The 18,558-nt window shown below is 43.0% G+C and overlaps 1 pseudogene; it reads right to left on the reverse strand.

The window, feature by feature from the left end:
* Positions 1-15,521: 15,521 nt before the first annotated feature.
* On the reverse strand, positions 15,522-16,258 carry LOC103111345 (SOSS complex subunit B1-like; annotated as a pseudogene).
* Positions 16,259-18,558: the final 2,300 nt, after the last annotated feature.

Consider the following 18,558-nt stretch of genomic DNA (forward strand, 5'->3'; position numbering starts at 1 on the left):
CCAAAGATATCAATTCCACACCTACCAGATATCTTTTTTTTTATTAGTGATTTAATATTGATTTACAAAATTACAAGATAACAGGGGTACAAATCCACACTGTTCACTCTGCCAGAGTTCTGGATCCCCAATCCTTTCATTGTAATATACAGCAGTTCTCCCAAATTTTCAGATATGGGTCAACTGTTATTTCTACAACCATCTGTCTATATTTGTATATATTTGGCCTTAGAAGGGAGGGCATCTTCTCTTCCTTTCCAAGTAATACATACACCTATTATTACATCCATATGTCCCTCCTTTTTCCTCCTCTCTTTCTAGTTCCTGATGGAGTTAAGAGTTCAGAGCTCTCTGGTCATCCCCCTCCCATCATTTCTCCCCCTCTGGGAGTATGGATTAAAATTATTTGGGGGGTACAAAAGGTTCTGGTTTCTATACTTGCTTCTCCATTGGACATGGGTGTTGGCATGTTGAGTCATATCCCCAGCCTGTTTTCATCTTTTCCTAGTGGGGCAGGGCTCTGAAGAGGTGAAATTCCAAGACACACTGGTGAGGTCGTCTGCCCGGGGAAGTCAGGATGGAATCATGATAGCGTCTGCAACTTAGTTGCTGATTGTGGCAAGATCCAAAGCAGGACAAAATGATTAATGAACAGGAAACAAAAAGCAGGAGTAGAGCAGATGAGAATAGGGATCTTAAGGTGGAAAGAAGCTATGATGTCCATTCTAGGCTTTTTCTTAGGGGTGCACAGCTATGTAGTTTTTTTTATTTCTGTTTGATAGGTATCTTGGAGTTGGTCAAAAATATTAACTGAGAAGATGGTGTCAGAATAGAGAAAAGGGTTAGAAAGTTGGATTAGGGCAGAGAGTAGCTCCCATTCTTGAAAAAATCTGAGTAAACTTAACTGTTTACCTCATCCACCTGACTCTGTGTGTGTGTGTGTGTGTGTGTGTGTGTGTGTGTGTGTGTGTGTGTGTGTGTGTGTGTGTGTATAGAGCTTGTATAACCTCTAAGTCCCTATTGGTCTGAGTTCATAATTCATGGCTACAGCTGGGAACATTGCAGGCTGCACTCATGTCAGGACTAGTCTTTCTTAAGTGGCAGGGCAGGATACCCCAGCCTCCCTTCAGAGATTGGGGCAGTCCCTACCATTGCTGCTTTATGGTGAGGGCAAGATCCTGAGAAGACCCACAAGAGGGTTTATGATGACATTCCTGATGGAAGTGGCTATTGACCTACCAGACTCACAATATTTTTAAGAAAATAGAACAAAAAGTTACTAAAAATTTACAAGTAGCCATAAAAAAGCAATCCAGGAAAGCAGAAAAACAAGCATCATTTTACATGACTTCAAATTATTGGGTTGTCAGAAAAATCGTGTAGCTTTTCTTTTTCCCCTATGAAAAAAATGTGTCATGACTTTTCCAACCTAATACATTGCAAAAGCAACAATAATTAAAACAATAGAGCTTGGGGGTTTAAAAAAAATCACATTCAAATTAGTATAGTTATAGAGGAGAGAACCCAGAAATAGACCCCTACATCTACTGACAATCTTTAACAGAGGATCCATGACCATACAGTGGAGAAAGGAATATTAATTCAACAGATAATATTAAGAAAACCAGATATGCAAAAGAACAAAAGTGGATTGCTCCACACACAAAAGTTAACTCAAAGTGGATTAAAGACCTGAGTTTAAGACCCAAAACTTTAGAAGAAAACATAGGTGATAGGTCCCATGATATCAGTGTTAGACATGTGTTCGGGGACTTGGTCTGAACAACAAGGGAAATGGAAGCCATAATAAGTCATTGGCATTACATTACATTAAAAAGCTGTGCAGCATGGCTGGGTGGTGGTACACCTGGTTGAGCACATGTGTTACAATGTGCAAGGACACAGGTTCGAGCCCCTGGTCCCCACCTGCAAGGGAAAGCTTTGCGAGTGGTGAAGCAGGGCTGCAGGTGTCTCTCTGTCACTCTCCCTTCTTATCTCCCCCTTCCCTCTCGATTTCTGGCTGTCTCTATCCAATAAATAAAGATAATAATTTTTTTAAAAAAGCTATGCAGCAAAAAGAAATCATCAGTAAAATAGAAAGACAGTGTAACTATATGGACAAATACATTCATTCACACACTATACATCCAATTAATGGTTAATGTTTAAGAAATATTAAGAGTTCATGCAACTCAGAAACAAGACAGTAAAGTTTTAAAATGGGCAGAAAGTATGAATAGATACTTCTCCAGAGAGACAATACAGATGGCCAGCAGGCCCATGAAAAAAACTCACTGTCACTGACCACCAGGAAAATGCGAAGCGAAACTTCATTAAGATATTATCTCATAATTGTGATAAGAGCTTATGTGGCAAGTATTAGTAAGTGTATGGAGAAAGAGAAATCCTGTACATTGCAAGAATTAGCATCGAATATCCTTAAAAACTAAAAATCAAAGCACCACATGTCTCACTTATGAATATCTAGACAAAGAATAGGAACTTGTTAACTCAACAAGCTTTATGAACAGTGTGTGTTGTAGCATTATTGACAATAGTTTAGAGAAACAACCAAAGTGCCTGTCAATAGAGCATCAGATAAAGAGATAAGACACCATGACTGGATGCCCTTTAATTATTTAAAAAAAAAAAAAAAAGATAAAAGCTTGCTATTTGCAGCAAAATAGGAAGGACTCAAGGGAATTCTACTGAGTGAAATGAATCAGAAGAAAGACAAATATTGGATGGTTTCACCAACAAGTGCAGTATAAGGAAACAAAGCAATTGAACAAACAAAATAAAATCATAGCACTAGACAACAACAGAACTGAAATGATGGGGGTGGGGGGTGAAGGGGTGGAAGAGAATGTAAGAGTGGAGGCACTTGTGGCTACTGGTGGAAGTTTGTTTTAGTACATTTTTAAGAAGAAAATGGCATCATACAGAATTATGGCATATCATTCTTACTTAACAAGATAAAAAGAGACAAATGCTGTCAACACTGAACTGGCCAGATGACTCAAGAAAAGGGCATTCGCTTTCCACATCTGGTCCTGTGGCCACACACAGTACTGGCCACTGACCCTTCTCCTGCCAGTATCTTCCTTCCCACTAACCCCCACCCCAGGGTCATCAAACAGCTGTGAATACATAGCTGGCCACCCTCAAAGAGCTGGAAAGGGAGAGATTCTCCAGCATCCACACCTGCCTTTGTGTCTCCTAGGACTTCTCAGTTGCTCAGCCAGTGTTTGAAATAGAATCAGCCTCACCTGTGAGTGCCACATCTCCTCCTGCTGCCCTGTGTCTGCTCTGTGTCCTGTGAGTGAATGCTGTCTACACAATTCTGTAAATGACCCCTTTCTTGCCTTAAGGACTGAAGCTAAGAGGCAGGCCCATGAACCTAGGACAGAAACAAGATGTCAACCTTCTAAGCTGACACCTAAAAATGAAATCCTTAGAGTATATAGTGAAGTGCCCTACAAGGAAGAAACTATAGGAGAAATATTGTAAGAAATAGGACCCCAAAGAACTGGCTTGATGTCTCTTCCTGGTTCCTTGAACTTGTGCTATTAGCCCACAAGGGATATGAATGCCTTTTTTTCTCCTACCTGGATCATCCTGATAAATAATATGCATAATAATGAGTGAAACCATAAGAAAAATGTTACCTGAGCACTGTAGAAGGAGCTTTTTGGCTGTGAGTCTTCCTTGCAGAATTGTATAGCCCAGATGTCAGTCAAAAATTAGGTCAGAAGGACAGACAGGAAAAGAGAAAGGAATGGGAGCACACAACTTGTTCCAACTCCAGAAACTCAGGGTCCTGTGAGTCTGACATCTGGGGAGAAGGTCTCTCCCTCTGTCCACTGTGTGAATTTGTCAGCATTGATAGCAGTGTTGGGGGAAAGCCTGTCTCTCAACTGGATGAAGCATATCCTTTAATCTCAGAAAATTGCTAGTGAGAAACTTTTAGGGAATAGATACTGTTTTGCATGGACCATGTGCAGTAAAATGAGATTAAGGGAACCACCCATGCTCAGAGGTTCCACATTATTTCAATGGGATACTGGATTTTTCTCCTTTTGCTCTCTTCTCTGAGACTACGCCAAGAGAAAGAAATCTTGCTTATAAATAGAGCTTGTCTCCTTTGCATCCTCCCCACCACCCATCACAAAAGAATTTAGTTTGTCAGGTAAGTAGCCAAGGATAACATCTGTGTGGCAGAGGTTCTGTATTCAGGAACACCAGGATGTGAGAGCCATAACTCAGTGCAGGGTCTACCCCACTATGCACCTAAGACTGTGAATAGCACATTCATATGGACAGGCCTATATGAAGGTCTGTCTTCCCAGAAGAGTATGTATCTGTCAAAAGAGTTTTGGTACATAGTAAGAAGCCCACAAAAGGTATTTTTTTTTTATTTAAGAGCTTGAAATGAAAGTTTATATAAAGTTTATATAAAGAATAGCATGTATCTACATTTCTATGACCCAGAGTAAATGCTCAACAATGCATTCTTTCCTCCAAATACATGAAAAGCCTATATGTAGCCATTTTGCTGGGCGCCAGACATTTTGGAAAGGATTTAGCTTCTGGCTTGGAGAAGCTCAAGGTCAGAGGTCTGGCAAGAGGAACAAACATAAAGGTTTCTCCAAGGAACTATTGGAATTTGACTATTTGGTTTGAAGGATGCACAAAAGTTCAAGTGGAGACAGAGTGGGAAGGTAGAAGAAACAATAGATGCAGAGCTCAGCAACATGAAGTGTGGGAGATGTTTGGAAAATATGACTACAGTATAGCTGGGATCCTAAGTTCCAGAGTAGAATGAGGACACAGAATGTTTTTGTGTCCTATGTGAGAGTTTGAACTTCATTTTCTAGGCAGGGTGAACCTTAAGTCTTTTGAGGGTGTGAAGTAATTTAATTTATTTTATAGGATGCTTAGGGCAGGTTCAGTAAGAATAACTTTAGAGTGGAAAGATAGTAGATATCTGGAATCCAGGAGGTAGCTCACCTAGTAGATAGAGTGCACACCTTAGCATGAACAAAGTCTTGGGTCCTGAGTCCAAGTTACATGGAAGCACCACAGCACCAGAAGAAGTTTTGGTGGCGTGGTACTATGATGTTTCTCCCTCACTCTGTGTCTCTAGTATCTATCTCTATTTGAAACAAATTTTAGAAAGAAAAAAAAAAAAACTTTTTCAGGTAGGGGAGTTATGCAAAGAGTTGCTTATGCCTGAGGCTTCAAAGTCCCAAATTCAATCCCCTGCACGACCATGAGAGATGGGGGGTGGGGAGGAAGAGGAGAAATTTTTTAGTCTGCCCAGAAGTGGAGAAATCATGCATGTGTGAACCTCAGCATCACAAAAGTGAAGAAAGGAGAAAAGAAGGCCTAGATCTGGGGACAGAGACTGATGTATAAAATCAAGCAAGAGATGTTGTGATCCAGACCTATCCAATTCTACCAGATTATGGGTACCAGAAGGGAAGAAATAGGAAGAAATGTAGGAGAGATTGAGGAGGTGACCATGGGATGATGTCATTGACAATTGCTAACAGATCGGTTTGGGAGGAGCCAGTATAGAGTGCTGTACTGAAGTGAGAGGCAACATTTCAATACTTGTGGCCTTCCGAGAACCTGGAAACCCTTAAAGGGAGCTGTTTTACAGATTCAGACTGCTCGCTTTTCTTTTCTTTTAATTTCTACCAGGGTTATTGCTGGGACTTGGTGCCTGCACGACGAATCCACCACTCCTGGTTTTCTTTCTTCCTTTCTTTCTCTCTTTCTTTCTCTTTTATTTTACTTTTTAATTACATTTACTTATTGGATAAAGACAGTCAGAAATCGAGAGGAAAGGGGGAAATAGAGAGGAAGAGAGACAGATACCTGCAGCGCTGCTTCACCACTTGCAAAGTTTTTCCCTTGCAGGTATGGATGGGGGCTTGAACCTAGGTTGTTATGCATTGCAACGTGCATTCAACCAGATGCACTATCACCCACTCCCCTCTCTCTTCCTATTTCTTTCATTTAACAGGACAGAGGGAAATTGAGAGGAGTAGGGAGATAGAGAGGTAAAGAGAAAGACACCTGCAGACCTATGAAGTGTATCCCCTGCAGGTGGGGAGCGGAGGCTTGAGCCTGGGTCCTTACGCTTGGTGATATGAGCACCTAACCAGCACCTATACACCAGGTTAAGAAAAGTGACATTTCTATTACTGTATTTCCACTGACTTGCTGGATAGGACAGGGGCTGGCTGTGGGCTTTAAGTTTGCTTCCATGTATGAAAGGTCCTAGTGAGTTTGCTGAAGATGATGAATTTTGCTATGGTGGACATGATAGTGGGTTAAATTTTGACCCTGTTAAAATTAAGTCTTAGCCTTGGTCCCCAGTATCTGTGAATGCACCTTCACAGAGGCTTTCTAAAGATGTAGTTACATTAAGGGCTTCTATCTGAGGATCCTAACACTGGAGACTGGTGTTCTTAGAAGAGGAAGCACCAGGAGACACAGATTAGCCACTTCATGAAACAAGCCAGAGCCCAGAGCAAGTTGGCCACAAACCAGGGCTCATGAGGAGCCAGCCACCAGCAATTGCAAAAGGCCAGAATTCTCCTTTATGCCCTTGGAGAGGACGTGGTTTGGGGTGTTTGAGCTCCAGAAGGGTAAGAAAAGATTTCTGTTTTTTAAAGATAAAGAGTATGTGATAATTGGGTTTTTAAAATTTTTTATTACTCTTTTTGTTTGTTTGCTTTTGTTTTTGCTGGCTAGGGCTTTGTGCCTACATAATTCCACTACTCCCAGTGGAATCCTTCAGTTAGAGGCAGTGAGGAGAAACACCACAGTAGTGCCCCATCATTCATGGAGTTTCCTCTTGTGTTGTACATGGCGCTCCTATGTGGTAGCCAGGACCTTGAACATTGAGTCCTCACACATGGTAAGTTGTATGCTGTGCCAGGTGCACTGTCTTCTCAGTCCCTTCTTCTTCTAGCGTTTGCACTTCTTCCATAGCCAGTCAACAGCGTCAGGTTGAAAGCTGTCAGGAGCTGCTTGTTGCTGGCTTTGAAAGTGACTGGGATCCATGTGGATTCAGTCGGCTAGGAAGGATCGTCAGTTTCCCCAATGAATGGGTACTCACGGGATGCACCATGAGAAGGTCGATCCAATGCATCCCTTCTCACAGAAGCATTTAGAAGCTAATGTGTAATATGTTGTGTCTGCTGGTATAAAGTGAAGAAGACTTAAGTCAATGGTTTCGTTTTGTGCTCTAATAAAGAGATTCTAAACACCTGGTTTAGAATCTAAACACCTGGTTGAGAGCATGTGACTCCTTGTGTGTCCTAAGGTAACAGCATTCTCCAACTTGCATGTATATCAAAAGCACCTGGAGGGTTTATTAAGTGAGGCTTAGGCTCGAGCCTGAATTTGTGATTCAAGCAACTAGGGGTTGGGGAGGAACTAAGAACGTAAGTTGTTGATAAATTTCCAGGTGGTACTGATGCAGCTAGTTTGAGTCCAGGCCTCAGGAGCACTGGGCTAAGGTTGTCCAGAGTGGATCCATGTGCACAGCTGTGTGTATTTTTATGGGTTGCGATCTGGTTTTTGAGTCTTCTTCAAGAAAGCCATTCTCACCTACTCCAAGCACCCACCACACAGTTGCCAGAAGGGCCCCAGTCTCACACCTGAAGGTGGTGTGGAAGGCGGGCAGCAAAAACAACTTCCAAGAAATCCTACCATTTCTCAAGCCTTTAGGGAACCCAGGATAAGACGTACTGTCCCTGTACCTCCTTTCCTCCTTTCCCCTTTCTGGAGATGATTACCGATCCAGAGACTCAAGGCGGACCTATGCATATAGAATTTGGTGTGTCTTCTGAAGGCATCTGGAGATTGTTGGCTTCTTCTAGGCAGCTTTGACAGAAATAAAATTTTCCATGGAAAATTCTCTAAGAACCTTTTATTATTTTATGTCTTGAGAATTCATTCATACTACAGCATGTTAAGAAATGTAGTCCTTTTCATGACTACGTTATATTGCATTGTATGTACAGAGCCTGTTTTACTGACTTGTTGTTTATCTGCTAATGGAGATTTAGGTTGTTTTACTCTTTCGGCTAATGTGAATAATGTCACTATGCATGTGGGTATAGCACTTCCTACTTACATGAGATCCTGGGCTGATTATTTTGGATATACTCTCAAAGGTAGAATTACTGAATCATGGCAGTTCTGTATTTAACTGGCCCCACCAGACCATTTTCCATAGCAACTGTACCATTTCACATTCTTACCAGCAATCATGAAGGTTCAGTTGTTCCACATGCTTTCTAGTAATTGTTTTCCGTGTGTATATGTGTGTGTGTGTGTGTGTGTGTTTTAAATAGAGACAGAAATTGAGATAAAAGGGGGAGACAGAGAGGGCAAGAGAAAGAGACACCTACAACACTGTTTCACCATCATGAAGTTTCTCTCTGCAGGTAGGGGCTGGGGGCATTGAACCCCAGTTCTTTGCACACTGTAATGTGTGTGCTCAACCAGGTGCAACACCACCTGGCCCCTGCTTTCAGTTTTTTAATCATAGTCATCCTAATAGCTTTATAGACCTCATGTGTGCAAAATTCTCCTGTGGTTTTGATTCTCCTCCTAGTAAGAAGGAACTTTTCAACAAGTAAACATTCTGAGCTTGACCTCTAGAGGTTGGGCTCAGCTCTGGGATGGGGTCCAAAGACCCAGGGTCATCTCTCGTTCAGTAGAGAAATGTGTGTTTTCAGTTTGCCCAGATATTATCTCATCTCTGATAATATAGAGCTTGGCACTCTCTAGGAGGAGTTCAGTCTACTTTCTGTAGTTTTAGTTGTCTCCTAATTGGATCGGGTCTTGTATAGCTGACGTAGCCTGTGGCCTGGTTGGCTTCCTCTGCCTGAAGTACAACATTCTCTCATCTCTGCTCTGCCTGGCTCTTTACTCTGTCACTTCCTCCTGGAGACCTTCTCAAACCAATCCTTTCCCCAGACTGAATTTGGTGAACCTCCTCAGAGTTCCTATTGCATCGCTGTCTCCCTATGTCTTAGCGTTTCCATTTGGGTTGTAATTTCCTGTTTACTTGTCTTCCTCTGCTCCTACACAGTGGATGCCTTGAGAGCTCACAGCTGCATGTGACCATGATGTTCTGATGTCCTCCCTCTGCCCAGGGTAGAGCACAGGAGCTCAACTCAGAGGTTGACAGCATGGTTGAAAAGCATTCATTCTTCTCTAAATGCATAAGAAGATGCTTTTGACATTTACTTCTATGCAATAAATTATGTTTGTCAACATCACTCAGCAACAGCAAGGAAAAGCATTTTCTAAAACCTTGACTATCTTCAGAGTTACTAAGAGATAATGACCCTGCAACCAATAAAAAGGATCCTCTGTAAGTTCTGGGAGCTGGGACTGGGGGTAGAGAGTGCAGGGCTGACTAATGCCTTTTGTCTTGAACAGACTTCTTGCAAGTACAAATAATATTTGGTCAACCTGGATGGTCTCTGTTCTAAAGAAAAGCAAAGCACTTCAGGGTGTACTTAAATAACCACAAAGTTATATTTTCACTTGTGCATTTTTACCTACAGCCTCAGGGAAAAAAAAGTAATTTTTGCCTCAATTAGAGTAGGGCTTTTCAGCTGCTGACACGTTTTGTGAGCATCTGGATGTGATCTGACAAACATCTGGTGTCAGGCTAGAGACAGCATCTCCTGCGCTCTCCTGTGGAGAAGGAAAGGCAGAAACTCACACTGGTTGGGAGCGTCCCAGTGTTGACATCTGCTGTGGGGTCAAAGCATCTTGGCTTCCCACCCTTCAAACCTTTGCCAAAGTTCATCTGCTCAGAGACATCACCCAAAATACTCTAGGTCCCTTTCCACTTGAAGTGTCAGCACTCTGGGCAGACAGAGAAACTTAACATCCTCTTGCCCATTTTTCTTGTGTGTGCCCTAGGCGCTGGTGTGGAGACGGGAAAATCTGAGTACCTCCAGTAGCTCCAGCCCTCAGGCTTCTGTCCTCCCTGCTCACATTCTGTTTGAAATCTCAGATAAAGTTATAAAGGATGCATTTCTAGAGAATCACCTTTCTGGCATGTGTGTTTTGCTTTTTTGTTTTGTTCTTTTTTTTTTTTTTGACAGGACAGAGAGAAATTAAGTGAACAAGGAAAAGATAGAAACACACGCAGCACTGCTTTATCACTTGTAAAGTGGGAATTTATTATGAGTATCATTATGAGGTGATACCACTCGTAAAGCTTCCCCCCACACACATATACCTGCAAGTGAGCACCAGAAGCTTTGAACCTGGGTCCTTGTGCACTATAATCTGTGTATTCAGCTGGGTGTACCACCACCCAGTCCCCATGATTTTTGCTTTTAAGATAGAGTATTAAAGGACAGTAGTTTCATGAAGTTGTGGTCTCTAGTTTTTTGTTTGTTTTAATCAAGTTGGCTTCTCAAAGTATAAACAAATGGACAGGCTTTTCCTACAGATGTCTCCGACTACCATTTGATCCCTACATTTAACCTAATGGGACAGATAGACTATTGTTTCTTTTCTTTTTTTTTATAGAAGAAATTATTATTATATTTATATTTTCTGTTTACAAGTCATTTTTATTTGTAATTAATAATGGTTTACAATGTAGTAAGATTATAGGGTATTGTTTTAAACCACACCCACCACCAAAGTTCTGTGCCCAACCATCACACCAATAACTACCAGACTTCCTACAGACTCTTAGAGATTGTTCATTCATGGTGGTATTTTGGGCTTTTGTTTTATTTTGTTTTGTTTTGTTTTGTTTTAGTCACTTAACATGTTTCAGTTCTCTAGATTTCACAGGTGAGTGAGACCATTCAGTAGCTGTCTTTTATCTCTTTACTTATTTCATTAAGTATAGTCGCTTCTAGTACCATTAATTTTGTCCCAAAGGAAACAGTCATCCTTTTTGATTGCAGAGTAGCAGTCTATGAACTATACATCCCATAACTTCTTTAGCCAGTAATTTAAGCTGTTTCCACTCTTAACCTGTTGTGACTAATGCATCTATGAAAGATGGTCATTTCTGTTTGTCATCCAACATAGCACAGTTCAACCAGGAATGCTTAGTAAGAGGCTGGGTTACTTGGTAGAGTGCAGAGTTTATACTGAGCAAGTCCCCAAGTTTCAAACCCCAGTACCCCATGGGAGCACTTCGGATGGTTCTGGGGGTATTCCATGGACTGTGGAGCAATGTTATGCTGCCTTTCCTTCTCTCTCCTTTTTCTAACTGAAATTAAAAGAATAAAAAGGTCAGTCTGGGGTCAGTGGGCTCACTCATGCACCAGGCCCTGATACCTAGGGGTTAAAGTGTAGAAAGGAACTGGGAGATAACCCCCCTGGTAGAGTGCACACTCTACCCTGTGTGAAGACCCAGCTGGAGGCCCCAGCGTCACCACAGGAGAGCACCATGCACCATGCTCTGCTCTTGGTTCTCTGTCTTTCTCTGTCTATTCTATCTCTCTCCCTTTCTCCCTCCCTGTCTCTGCTTTAGATTGGAAAAGGGGAAGTGTCTGCTGGGAACAGTGGAACTGAAAAGGCTTCAAGCCCCTAGGGCAGCATTAAAATGTTTTAAAAATAGACTGTTGGGCTGGTGGAATAGTTCCCTTGGATAGTAAGTTGCTTTGTCATGTCCTTGACCCAGGTTCAGTCCTTATCCCTACTGCATTGAAGGGAGAGTCCATGCTGTGACCTCTTTTTACACTCTGTAGAAGATAGGGGGTTGGGGGGGGGGAGATTATTATATTGACAAAAGAAGGGGGTATGATAACTGGTCAGTTGAGCAGGTTCTGATGTGGTCCTAAATCCACAGCTGCCTGTGGTGGATTTGGAGAGAGAGGCCTGTAAACACTGGATTTGCATCTCTCACATACCTTTTACCTGCTTAACTTCAGTCAAGCCAAACAAAAGTATGGAATGGGGAGTGGTAACAGTTGGCACTCAGAATGTGCTATTTCAATTGATGCTGGCGCCATCAGTGTGTTGGTGGCTAAGAAAACAGCCCGTGCAAAGGTGGACCACAGATGGGCACATTGGAGGAATGGAAGCTTTGCTAGAGTGGGCAGGGCAAAGAACAAAAGGGAGAGGCTGGAAGACTCGGCGTGTGTGTGTGTGTGTGTGTGTGTGTGTGTGTGTGTGTGTGTGTGTGTGTGTGTGTGTGTGTGTGTGTATGTGTGTGTGAAGGGGGGGTGGAGGAGAAGATAGTGCCAAGTCACACAGTCATCCTACCTCTTCATTAACCTGTTAGTCCTATCCCAAGACATGGAAGCCACAAAAGCTGCTTAAATTGGAAAGACAATATCTTCCAATTTAGAAATGATGGTCATTTGGAGACTAAATTGTAGGGACAGTGGTGGGAACAGGAAAACAAATCAGCAAATCTGGAAGAGAATGCCAATTGCCCAGTTAATAACCATTGTTGTCCCTTCCAAAACAGAACCCTGCTTTCATTCTAGTTGATGATGTGGCTGTATCTCTCTAACCCCTTACAGTTAGGATTGGACAATGAAATGGAAGTAAAGAGAGTGAAGTGTGGGGTTCAGACTTTTGTAAACCTTTTGAGCGGACTGGCTCATCTGAAAGGAGGCCCTGTGTACTTCACTTCCTCCCTCACCCTACTGCCTAGAGTGTGGATGTGATGAGGGGGCCGTTAGCAGCCAGCTTGGGCCGTGCAGCAATCAGAAGATGTGAGGGTGTTTTGGACCTAGGCGGTAGCTGAGGGGATAAAGGAATTAGGAAGTTGGGGGCATGGAGGGCATGTCTAGGAAGGCTTTCCATTAGAAGCGATGCTTATTTATCTTTTGAAAGACCTGGCCTTTTTTTATCAAGTAAGGAATATAGGAGCAACAGTGTTTCCTTAAATTAGACTTTGACTTTGTTTCAACTAATGTAAAGGACAAAACCAAGGGTTGAAAATGATAGCTCAGAGTTATATGCAGCCCTGTGATATATTCTATTCAAACAGCACTTGGTTTTAAATTTTTTAATTGATTTTAATTTGGCTCATTTAAATCGATCATTTTATTGGAGGATAATAGTGTATAGTACAGTTGTTGGCACATGAATACAATTTCTCATTTCCCCAAGATAGGTGTCTGCAAAACACACTCACCCCCAACCTGGGTGCTTTTCCACCATCATGTACCAGGACCACAACCCCCTCTGTTAATTTCCTTCCCCAGAATCCTTTGCTCTGGTACAACAGACAACATCCATTTTAAGTTTCACTTTGTGTTTTTCCCTTCTGTTCCTGTTTCGTATTTATTTATGTATTTATTTTACCTACTACTCAGCTCTGGTTTTTGGTGGTGCTGGGGGTTGAACATGGGACCTTTGGTGCCTCAGGCATGAGTCTGTTTATATAACCACTATGCTATCTTCCCAGACCAGTCCTGTTTCTTTTTTCTTTCTTTTTTTTTTTTTTTCCCTCCAGGTTATCCCTGGGGCTCAGTGTCAGAACTATGAATCTACTTCTCCTGGCAGCCATTTTCTTCCATTTTTATAACCATTATGAACCACTGAATTCTTTTTTCTTTTTTCTTCACCAGAGCACTGCTCAGCTCTGGCTTATGGTGGTATGGGGGATTGAACCTGGGACTGGAGCCTCAGTCATGACAATCTGTTTTTATAACCATTATATTATCTACCCCTGCCTCCATTTTTTTCCATTTTATTGGATAGGACAGAGAGAAATTGAGAGGAGAGGGAGAGACAGAGAGGGAGAGAGGTAATAGATACCTATAGACCTGCTTTACCATTTGTGAAGCATCCCCCCTGCAGGTGGGGAGCCAAGGGATAGAACCCAGATCCTTGTGTGGGTCCTTGCACTTAGTACTATGTGTTCTTAACCAGGTGTGCAACCACCCAACCCCCTTCCTGTTTGTTAAGTTCCACCAATAAGTAAGGCCATCCAGTCCTCGTTTGGGGCCGTATCTCACTTAACATGATTCCTTCAACTTTAAATCTCTCTTTTTTTTTTTACATTCCTAGTCAAGATTTAAAAATGAGTATAGTTCATATGAAAATCTGAATCAGAAGGGATTCTCTTAAAGATTTAACTGCTTTGGCGTCTTCTGCAAAGCAAGAGAGTCATCTGAACCCAAGTAGTAACTGTCTTCCTAGTCTTTTTGCCTTCCTAATGGGATCACTCCTGTTTCTTCCCTGGCCCTGATGATACTTGAACTTGTCACACTGAACCGAGGAACCCAGCCATGGTTCTGTGTTATCCATCCCAGATCTTACTCCACACCAGGGAGCCCAGAGGGCTTCAGGGCTTGGCAAGTTGAGACCCACCTTGAAAGGTCAGCCCAGACAGATGGACATAGGAGTTGGCTGAGTCAGGAGCCAAGTAAGAACCACCCAAGCAGTCGCCTCCAGGGAAAGGCACCCACCACCCCACCTCTTCCCTGCTCTGAGTCTGCCCACACCCACACTCAGGAAGTTTTCTCACCTAATTCTGACCTAAGTCAGACCTTGCATATTTGGCAAGGACATTGGCCATTCAAGCCGACTTCTAGTCCTCCCTTTCTTCTCCACTCACCCCTAGCTCTGCCCTGTTCCTCTGAAGACTGAATTTGGCTCCACAATCCACTGAGGACTCCCAGCTCCAGTTGGCCATCTGGTGCAGCTGCCAGGTCCAAGTCACATGTGTGTGCATGGGTGCCCAATTGGATTCACAGTGAGAGGGGAGATGCAGGGAAAGGTCCCCTTCCTTTGCTTGCGAAGGGGCCATGGCCACTACTGCCCTTGCTGGCAGAGGCATTTGGTGACTCCTCAGTAAAGCAAAGCCTCAATCAGGCTTATTGTGAAAATAAGAGGCTCCAAAAGGCAGCCAGGCTTCCAGAACTGGCTCATCTGCAGTCTGGCACAGCCAGAGAGCAAACAGGCAGGCCTCAGCTTGGAGAAGGTCAGACAGGGCTCAGAGTACAGCCAGTGTCTTGTGGCCCAATAAATCGCTATAGGTGGAATTAAGGTGCATGTCCTTTCATTTCTGGTTATAATCTGCTTGCTGATAAATTACTCAGAGAATCTTACTTGGCTGTATATTTAGTGAAGTAGGGCAGGCTCTTGTATCTACATGGTTTTAATACTCCTAGATAACTTTTTCATTCAGATTTAGAAACAGAAAAGAGATACCACAACACCTAAGCTTCCCCTAGTGCCATGGCTCTCCCATATGGTGCTGGGGCTCAAACCTGGGTGTGCACTCGGCCGGGTAGATGACCTACCCAGTGAGTCCCATTAAAAGAGTTAAAATTATTCCCCTGCCCCATACTTGGAACATTTATTAGGAAAGAGGGATTCAATTAGGCATCTATATGACAAGAAAGGGAGTGGGACTATCATTTCTAAAGAGTAGATAGGCAATAGATAGGCCTTTAGGGCAGGCAACTTCATGTGGAGGAGGAGGAACCCAGGCTGAGGGTGGGTTCCTCTGACAGCTTAACACTCTTCTTAGTGAAGTTTAGAGCCTACGAAACCAATGCCTCTCTTTGCTCCCTCCTCGCTCCAAGCTGGAAGCCCAGCACAAGGCCTGGGGGCTCCATCAATGGTAGGAATGCAGGAAGAATGTCTTGGTATCTCTTGCTGCTCCTCTGGGTTTCTTTGTTGTTATGGACAGGGTTGATGGAAGGGCCAGGAGGGCCAGCAGCTGTGTGGTTGGCTGGCATCTGGTAATTTGGGTGCTGGGGAAGGCAGGAGGGAGTATGAGCAGGGTGTGAGCCACTACCAGCCTGGTGGGGCACTCAGTCTATTGCTGTTCTTGTTCTCAGAAGCTGGAGACGCAGGGGGTCCCATAGTTGGCTGGGGAGCTGTCAGACTGCTGTCACTGCACCATTTTGTTGGGTGGCTACTGAGCACTGCATTCTGGGTTTGGCTTATGGAAGTTAAGAACTTCAGAATAAACCATACTCAGAACTCACCAGTCTTCTGAAGACCAACCCCATGCCCAGTGTACAATGTCAGGCAGAACTTTGAACACTGATGCATACATCTCCTTTGGTTAGTCGGATAATATCTCCAGGCTGGATTCGATTGCCCACTTTGTCCCAGACAGAGGTACTGGTGCTGCACGTTTTGTCTGCCACTTTACAAGTCCAAACCTCATACTCGTTGTTTGTATTGGTGACTAGGTCTCCAGCACAATGACTATGAAGTTCAGATTTTTGAGCCTGGGCTTGATATCCTTCACAAAGTTCTCCGTTGTCATGCTACCCAAGCCCAAGCACCCTGCCACTCAGTCAGCCAGTCAGCTTGTGTGTCCACATTCCCAGAAGTTTCCCCAGCTGGCCTCCTCCAAGTTAAAATGAAATTTTAATTATTATCACAAGCAAAATAGTGTCAAGGAGGCAAATCTGGGGGAAGTCGCATGTCTTGCTGGTCATTCTTAGCACAGTTAAGAGTCATTGCCAGTGCATGTAGTTTATAAGCATTTCTCTCTGATGATGTGGGAGGTGACACAGTGGATAAAGAATTGGACTCTCAAGCATGAGGTCCTATGCTTGATACCTGGTATCACACATGCCATGTGATGCTCTGACTTCTCTCTCTCCTCCTCCTCTCATTCTCATATAATATATATTTTAAAGATTTTCTATTTATAAATTCAAGAACTACCTCCTTTCTTTTATTTCCCTTAAATCAGTGATTCTCTGATACAATTTGGCCCTGCTTATGCCACCCACCTCATCCCACCCCACCCCCAATGTCTGCCAATGTTTGGAGACATTTTTGGTTTTTAAAACTGCTGGTGGTGTGGAGGAGGTGCTCCTGATAGCTAGCTAGAGGGTAGAAGTCAGAGATGTTGCCAAGCATCCTAAAATGCACAGGATAGCCTCCATCCCACCCCACCTCACCCCACCCATAGCCAAATCAGTCCCAGTGCAAAATATCGGTACTGACACCTTTACCTAACTCATCCACACAATTTTCATTCACCCACCATCATCTATGGGAACAATATCAATGTCAGATTTTATTATAGGGATTTATATTATTTTATTATAGAGCTGTACTGTATACCTGGAGTCTTTGTACCATAAACCTGAGGCCCTAGACTGAGACAAGTATAGCTGGGTGTGGGGTGCTATGCTTGGAATATGGCACCTTTGGAGAAACAGGGAAATGTCCCATCTGCTGTAGGCTGGCCTTTATTACTCCTCCATGAGAAGTCCCCTCTCAGCCAGGCAGTACAATGCTCTCTCCCTGGCTTCACAGGCTAATGGGGGAATCTTTTGATCTGATCTCTTTCTTCCTTCCTTTCTTAGCCCCTTTTTCCTCTTGCCACTTCAGAAATCAGCCAGACATGGAATCCCCCAGGTGTCTTATACAACCTTCTTGGACATTTAACTCCTTTCAGTTTTCTGCTTGAATAAAGGGAAAGAAAAGAATAGAGGAATGGGAGAGGGGTGGGGGAGAAGAAAAAAAAAAACTTCTCAAAAATAGACAGAAGTTACAAAGGTAGCAGTCAAATGAAGGCACTTGTACCAGCCTTCTCTTCAGGTCTTTGGGTAATTGAAGGTGACCTTGTTAACATCACTTAGTAGATGCACCGATCCCAGTTATCACTCCATGGCCGTGAAAAAAGTATTGGGCTCTGGACACTGGAGAAAGTTTCTTGTAGCCATTCCCCCATTAGTCTAGGAGGATAAAGTTTGCTATTTACACACTCACTGATTACAGCTAACTAGACTGTACCAGAGCCATCGGGGCCTTTGTTTTAAGCAATACAAACTCCTTGTGGAGCTGAACTGACAGTATCTGTTAAATGTGCAAATATGCATAACTTCTTCTTCTAGCGTTTGCCCTTCTTCAGTAGCCAGTCAACAGCGTCAGGTTGAAAGCTGTCAGGAGCTGCTTGTTGCTGGCTTTGAAAGTGACTGGGATCCATGTGGATTCAGTCGGCTAGGAAGGATCGTCAGTTTCCCCAATGAATGGGTACTCACGGGATGCACCACGAGAAGGTCGATCCAATGCATCCCATGCATAACTTAGAAATAATTTTTTTTCTTCTTGGAATCTACCCTGTGGAAAGAAAGGGACTGAGATAACTGAGCATTACTTATAGAAATAATAAGAATGTGGGTGGGTGGGGGGAGTTGGTAAATGAATGGAGATACATCCATTCTATGTGATGATTAATTATGTGTCAACATTACTGGCTCACAGTGCCCAGATGTGTGGACCAACATTCTTTCAGATGTTTCTTGAAGGGTTTTTTTTGGGGGGGAGGGGTGATAAGGATTTATATTTAAATAGATGGGCTATCAGTAAAAACACCTCACTTTAGATATTTGCTGTGAAACAAGTAATGGACTTGGGCCTGTGAAACAAGTAATGGAATATGGGTCTGTGTCCATTGGCAGAGTATATACAAGCATGGAGAAGGGTGTGGAAGCAAACAAGGTTTAATAGTAGGTATCTGGAAGAGGAGTCAGGAAGGAAAACTAAGGAGAATGAGAGTGACGTGAAGATAATCAGATAAAGTCAACGAAAATGGTACTGTATCTG

Source organism: Erinaceus europaeus, chromosome 12 (genome assembly GCF_950295315.1).
Source record: "Erinaceus europaeus chromosome 12, mEriEur2.1, whole genome shotgun sequence".
In the NCBI taxonomy this organism is placed as follows: Eukaryota; Metazoa; Chordata; class Mammalia; order Eulipotyphla; family Erinaceidae; genus Erinaceus; species Erinaceus europaeus.